This window comes from Gorilla gorilla, chromosome 7 (genome assembly GCF_029281585.2).
Source record: "Gorilla gorilla gorilla isolate KB3781 chromosome 7, NHGRI_mGorGor1-v2.1_pri, whole genome shotgun sequence".
In the NCBI taxonomy this organism is placed as follows: Eukaryota; Metazoa; Chordata; class Mammalia; order Primates; family Hominidae; genus Gorilla; species Gorilla gorilla.
The window spans coordinates 114,377,820-114,385,697 of NC_073231.2; the positions used below are offsets into that span (position 1 = coordinate 114,377,820).

Sequence of the window (7,878 nt, forward strand, 5' to 3'; positions counted from 1 at the left end):
TATCTCTTCACAACAGGTTCCAAGTGACTGGTACAAAAGCTTCAATACTTTTCTTTTGAGCACTTATTCTGAGACTGGGTAAAGATTAATTTCCTGGGTACAGATATTTCCCAGCAGAACATGCTTCTGGGTGCTTGAAGTCTAATCCATCTGCTGACTTAAGATTTTATATTTCTGGGCCGGGCGCGGTGGTTCACGCCTGTAATCCCAGCACTTTGGGAGGCCGAGGCAGGCAGATCATGAGGTCAGGAGATCGAGACCATCCTGGCTAACACGGTGAAACCCCGCCTCTACTAAAAAAATACAAAAAATTAGCCAGGTGTGGTGGTGGGTGCCTGTGGTCCCAACCACTTGGGAGGCTGAGGCAGGAGAATGGCGTGAACCTGGGAGGTAGAGCTTGCAGTGAGCTGAGGTCGAGCCTCTGCACTCTAGCCTGGGTGATAGAGAGAGACTCTGTCTCAAAAAATAAAAATAAAAAAAAATTTTATTTTATATTTCTGCATTATTTAAGCAATAGACTTAACTTGCAAAGATACTTATTTAAACCTATTACGGTGGTGGGGAAATATACTATATCTAAACTGTAAAAAAAAGGAAGCCTAAACTTTGAGAAATCATACGCCAATTACCAATTGACATTGTTAGTAATGAATTATTTTTTAGAGCACACATGTTTCTTTTTTTTCCAACATTATGAATGAATTGCCTTTTGTAAAGCTAATTGGTTTCATTTGTATGGTCATTTCTGAGTCTTCAGGTTACTTAACCTATTAAAAGCTTTCGTCAAATGTGATTCATTCCTCCTCCTTGGAATACTTCCTCCAATTGTCTTCTAAGACAAAATTTTCTAATTTTTCTCAGACATTACTTCTTCTTAGTTCCCTTTTTCTGCTTCCTTTTTATCTTCCTGATCTGTAAAGGTTGAAGTGTCCCAGGGCTCAGTCTCTTCTTCTCCATTTACTCCAGCATGATACACAATCTGATTAAGTGCTATGGTTTTAAATAACATTTATATGCTTATTACTCTTGAATTTATTTTTATTTGGTTTAAGCATATAAAACTTTTGACAACCATTTTTTGATATACAAATATGGTAATTTAATATGAGTAAATGTAAAAAACTATATATAATGTGCATATATATATATATGCGCTCTATATACATATTAATTTGAACTTCTAAAACATAGGATGTGCAATTAGCTGACTCCTAAATTCTTGTCCTCTAGTCTCCTCGTAGAAATCTACTCATCTGATAGTACTTCCTGCATTCTATGAATTCCCAATCTATCATCAAATTCTGTCAATTCTATCTGTAAAATATATCCCAAATCCAATCAATCTTGACCAGTCTTACTGCTCCCAATTTAGCTTTAAACTGTTGTGATACATGAACATAGAGTGTGGAATGATGGAACATGGACACTCAGAAAGGTGGAAGAGTGAAATGGATGATAAAAAATTACCAAATAGGTACAATGTATGTTATTTGGGTGATGGGTACTCTAAATCTTATTTTACTGGTGCACTATCTATGCATGTAACAAAATCACACTTGTACTCCATACATTTATAACTACACTGTTGTGATAGGCTGTATTAGTCAGGGTTCCCCAGAGAAACAGAACCAACAGGATATGTGTGTGTGTGTGTGTGTATCCTATATATCCCATAATACACATATATTTTTATTATGGGAATTGGCTCATGCAATCATAGAGGCCCAAAAGTCTAATGATAACGCTGTCTGCAAGCTGGGCAACCAGGAAAACTGGTGGTATAATTCAGTCTGCGTCCAAAGGCCTAAGAACTCAGTGTTGGGGAGTGGTGTAAGTCCTGGAATCTGAAGTCTTGCGAACCAGGAGTTCCAACGTCTAAGGAAGGGGGATGAATGCTCCAGCTTAAGAAGAGAGAGAGAATTCACCCTTCCTCCATCTTTTTGTTCTATCTAGGCCTTCCAAGGATTGGATGATGCCTGCCCACATTAAGGAGAGCAGATCTTCTTTACTTCGTCTACTGATTCAAATGTTAATCTCTTCCAGAAACACCCTTTTCACACATCCAGAACTAACGTTTCACCAGCTATCTAAAAAACCAATACAGGAGCTTCCCTTCATTGGTCTTTTATTTGTATAACACGTTACTTGAAGAATGAGTCAACTCACTTGTGAAATGTTAGAAACCATGGCTCGCTATTGGTGGTAACGGTTGGGTGAAGGGAAGCAGTAGGGCAGAAATTACTCACTTTTTCCTCAGAATATAACTTCTTTGCTATAGTCACAGTGTGTTCTAAGTGGTCCACAGCACTTCTAGTAATGTGCTTTTCCATTTGATAAATATTGTAATTGCTGTACCTTCTCCTCCTTCCTTGGCGCACATTCTTTGTGCAGCTTGGACTTACAATTTTAATGATACCACATTATACTGTACTAAAAACCATTTACCTTTATAAATAAACACTGAACTTAGCTAATGGACCAAGGTAATGTCCTTTTTTTTTTTTTTTTTTTTTTTTTTGAGTCTCGCTTTGTTGCTCAGGCTGTACTGCCTCCCGAGTTCAAGCAATTCTCCTGCCTCAGCCTCGTGAGTAGCTGAGACAGGAGTGTGCCACTACTCCCGGCTGATTTTTTTTTTTTTTTTTGTATTTTTAGTAGAGATGGATTTTTGCCATGTTGGCCAGGCTAGTCTCGAACTCCTGACCTCAAGTGATCCTCCTGCCTTGACCTTCCAAAGTACTGGGATTAAGGGTGTGAGCTACCATGCCCAGCCCAATGTAATGTCTTGACTCTTCTTCCCTTCGAATGAGTTTCTCTTCAAACAGTATAATGCCTGTGAAGCTAAGCAGGAGTCATTATCCCCAGATTTCTGGGCCACTCCTCAATCCCAAGAGGCCCAGGCATGTTTCTCTTACCATCAGTCCCCTGAAATTCTCATGAAAATAAAACCAGTAGGTCTGCCTTCCTCACCTGCCTGCTAAGATATACCTGGAATACTCTTCAAATATTACTAGAAATCGCTTAAAAAATTGAGATGATATGCAAATTTTTACTTTAGACAAAATGAATAAAGATCAGTTGCTGTTATGTTTGGAAGAAAAAATGGGCAACGTCATTGTGTAAGTTTATTGGGGGCTATGCATCATTTCCAAATTCAGGAAGTCATGGTTTCCTGCTAGTACAGACTAAAAAGCAGTAGCTGAATGGATTGGTAGAGCTGATTAAGTCATTTAAAATTATTGTTTCCACTTCTTTCAATAAAGGATATATTTATTTTCTTTGTAATATTTAAACACAGCAGTTATAATTTAAATAAACAAGTAAAAGAATGCACAGACTTATTCACAAAGCAAGCTCACTGTTTTATATTTAAAAACTTTTTAGCCGCATTCAATGAATTCCGGTGGGATTTGGTGAGTTTATTTTCTTTTCGGTTTTAATTAGGAAACCCTACTGCATTTGTAGGTAGCTATGCTAGAGGAATAGTTATGTTTTTATTTGATTATATTTGATGTTAGTGATTTTTTATTTAATGAAATTTTAGTGATGTTATTTTGTCAGTTGGATTTTGTTTTTAAAGAGTGGAGCAGGCCGCTGCCACCAGCACAGCGGTGCTGGAGCCTAGAGGAGACCTGGGCCACCACTTCGCCTCCCCTGTATCTCACTGCCAGTCGCCTCTGTCCTGGGACCTGTTCCAACAATCTGTTAAAACATGGTGGATTACTATGAAGTTCTGGGCGTGCAGAGACATGCCTCAACTGAGGATATTAGAAAGGCATATCGAAAACTGGCAATGAAGTAACACCCAGATAAAAATCCTGAGAATAAAGAAGAAGCAGAGAGAAAATTCAAACAAGTAGCCAAGGCCTATGAAGTGCTGTCAGATGCTAAAAAGCGGACATCTGTGAAAAATATGGCAAAGAAAGATTAGTTGGTAGAGACGAGGTGGAAGTCATTTTGACAGTTCCGTGAGTTTGGCTTCACATTCTGTAACCCAGATGATGTCTTCAGGGAAGTTTTTGGTGGAAGTTTTTGACTTCTTTGGATTTACTTCATTCAGGTCATAGGGGTCTCACTTCATTCTCCTCCACCTCATTTGGTGGTACTGGGATGGGTAACTTTAAATCTCTATCAACTTCTACTAAAATCGTTGGCAGAAAAATTACTACAAAGAGGATTGTCGAGGATGGTCAAGAAGGAATAGATGTTGAAAAAGATGGCTAGTTAAAGTCCTAAACGATAAATGGTAAGAAGCAGCTTCTGGCTTGGGTAACAAGTAATTCAATGCATGCATTTAACAGAAATGTTAAATAATAACAAGTGCCATTTGAGGATTAACAGGAGCTGTTTTTTTGTTTTTTTTTTTGAGACAAAGTCTCTCTCTGTTGCCCAGGCTGGAGTGCAGTGGTGTGATCTCGGCTCACTGCAACCTCTGCCTCCTGGGTTCAAGTGATTCTCCTGCCTCAGCCTCCCAAGTAGGTGAGACTACAGGTGCATGCCACCAAGCCCAGCTAATTTTTTTCGTATTTTTAGCAGAGACACGGTTTCGCCATGTTAGCTAGGATGGTCTTGATCGCCTGACCTCGTGATCTGCCCAACTCGGCCTCCCAAAATGCTTTACAGGCGTGAGCCCCGCACCAGGCCAACAGGAACTTTTTTTTAAAGATTTCAAACAAACACTACTTTCAGTATAATTGTACCTAATCTAAAGTATTTACAAACAGCTCAACAGAGCCCCTATTTGTCATAGACTTTTGAGTTTATTGTTGGGACCTTTTTTTGTCTTTAAAATTGTTGAAATCTCTGTGTGCACTTTGCCGTTTTATTAAACGTACTCCAAGGTGAGACTTTACCATTTTGTAGTAGGATGAGATTGCATACTAACACCAGCATGGATTTGCTTTCCCGTTGTATCTGAAATGTGAGCCTCCTAGTATTGTCCTGCTGTGAAGTTAACATTGACAGGATGAATCTTCTACAGCAACAGGCTTCAACCTTTCTGGCACCAGGGGCCGGTTTCATGGAAGACAATTTCTCCACGGTTGGGGTGGGGGTTGGGGATGGTTTTGGGATGATTCAAGCACATTACATTTATTGTGCACTTTATTTCTATTATTATTATTGTTACACTGTAATATATAATGAAATAATTATACAACTCATCTTAATGTAGAATCAGGGGGAGCCCTGAGCTTGTGTTCCTGAAGTCCCATCTGGGAGTGATGGGAGACAGTGACAGATCATCAGGCATTAGATTCTCTTAAGAAGTATGATGCCTAGATCCCTCACATGTGCAGTTCACAGTAGGGTCCACGTTCCTATGAGAATCTAATACTGCACTGATCTGACAGGAGATGGAACTCAGGAGATATTGCCAGCAATGGGGAGTGGCTGTAAATACAGATGATGCTTTGCTGGCTTGCCCACTGCTCACCTCCTGCTGTGTGACCCAGTTACTGCAGGCCACAGACTGCTACAGGTCAGTGGCCTGAGGGTTGGGGACTCCTGTTGTACAGAAATAACTTCAATTTTTTTTTCAGTATTTAGTAGTGAAAGATATTAATGCAATAATGGTAATACATTTCTGGTTTAATATAAATTAAGAATGTTTTCCAGTTGTGCATGAATGCTGGCAACTTGGTAAGTTTTGACAATTGTTTGAATATGTAATGTTAAGCTTAGGTTTAAAAAAGTATAGCTGTGGCCAGGCACGGTGGCTCACGCCTGTAATCCCAGCACTCTGGGAGGCTGAGGCGGGCGGATCACCTGAGGTCAGGAGTTCAAGACCAGCCTGGCCAATATGGTGAAACCCCGTCTCTACTAAAAATTTAAAAAATTAGCTGGGCATGGTGGTGTGTGCCTGTAGTTCTAGCTACTCAGGAGGCTGAGGCTGGATAATTGCTTGAACCTGGGAGGTGGATGTTTCAGTGAGCCAAGATCACGCCACTGCCCTACAGCCTTGGGGAGAGAGTGGGACTCTGTCTCAAACAAAACAAAACAAAACAAAACAAAAAAGGAAAGCTGGTAAGCTGGGTCTTTGTGATTTGCTTAAAAAAATAAAAAAGAAAGAAAATTGACGTGAATGTGTTTGGTGCATTCTTTCCTGAGTGGAAGAAAAAAAAAGAATGGAGCAAATGAAACCAAATATTTACTTAAAGTCATTTTGAATATTGTGCAAGTATGTACTTATTGAGAAAGTTGAACTTTCTCTAAGATAAATCCCCTCCAATGTCTACATTTTAACTGCAGATTAGTTTGAGATTGGGGCCTTGTGAAATAAAATAAGTATTCAGAAAAACATTCTTTTATTTGTGGTGGTGAGCAGAGGCAAGAAGGAGGGGAAAGGCCTGCAGTAGATGAACTATCCCCTGAGATTTTCTAGGAGGGGCCACTAAGAATTTTCTTTGGATTTTTCAAGTGTAAGGATGTATCTGAATCACTTCATCAGCTCATTCTCTACCGTCATAGCCAAGAATGAAAAGACACTGTCAGCATCCTGGAGTCAGCCATGAAACCGAAGCTCCTCAGGGATGGGTGGCAATACCAGGGTCCCAACAAAAACTTTGTTCCTGAGTAGTTCTCCTCCTTCCTGCAGTTATTAACTCAGGACTTCTTCCTCAACAACTTCTTAAGAGATGACAAATTGCATCCCTGGTCTCATGTCTTTCATCCTGAAGTGCACAATGATCGCCTAAGACAAACACTTCATGAACTGTCTCTTCTTGAACTCTCTCATTTCTGCCCCGCTTTTCAGAGTTGACTGACCACTTTCTCTGCTTCCCCACACCCTGTTCTCAGTTTTACCTCTGTCCCATTTTACCCTTTGAGGCCACCATTCCATTATTAAAAGCATTCTGAGATATTGACCCTTCCATTCTCTTCTTTCATTTCCTTGGTTTACCCTAAACTTAGAATCCTCAGATTCTGGAGCTATAAGGGATCTTAAGGGTTAATTTGCTTCACTGTCTTATAGATGAATGAAGTCCGGAGAAATTAACTGTTCAAGGTTATGTAGCTCCATACAAAAACTCCTAGGAGTATTTTCACTACATATCCCTCAAGTTTGTTAATATTATTATTATTTTTAGTAATAATTTATATCTTATTTGTTGGCATCATATAATATAGTAGAAATAAATTTGACGTTGATGTGAAAAGAGTAAATTATTTATTGAACATGTACTATGTGTCAAAAATTGTTCTACATACTGGAAATTCAGTTGTGAATAAAGTAGGAAAAAACCTTCAACATTCATGGACTTTGCATGGTGGAAAATAGATTCTAAATGGATGCACAAGTAAAATATATAATGGTTGTCATGGTGCTGCAACTTTAAGTAGGGGGTTGGGGGAGACATGAAACCAAGGCTTTGAAAGTGAGGAAAGTGAATATGCTGGACCCAAATCAAAGAACCAGAGGCCTTTCTTGATTGATTTAATTTTTGCTAATGAAGGATTGCCAATTATAATTCTTCCGAAGTCTTTTTTTTCTTCCTTCTGATAGGAACACTGTAAAGTTATTTGGTAGAAGGTAATGTAATGAAAGGGTGATTTTGCCCTGGCTGCCACCCTCATTACTTTCATTTATTTTTGTTAATCTCACTCCTCAAAGAGGCATGATTCACCATTGATACAGCAGTCACAAGCTAAGTTAATTGAAATCGAAACTTGAATTTCTTCATTTTCAAGAACTGAGTTTCTCACTCGAAGGCAAAAGATGATTAATCGAGGCTTCATGTAAGAGAAAAAACATGGTGCAGGGGCAGCCTGGAGCTGCCAGGGCTTCAGCTCAAATACCCATGATATGGACATTCACAGAAGAGGGCGACAGCCTGGAGACTGAAGAGGGAATTGGCACAGAAAACAGAGGAATAAGTGCTG

General features: G+C 39.4%; 1 pseudogene; it reads left to right on the top strand.

Annotated features, from left to right (window-relative positions):
- Window positions 1-3,709: 3,709 nt before the first annotated feature.
- On the top strand, window positions 3,710-4,201 carry LOC101148820 (dnaJ homolog subfamily B member 6-like; annotated as a pseudogene).
- The last annotated feature ends 3,677 nt before the right edge of the window (window positions 4,202-7,878 follow it).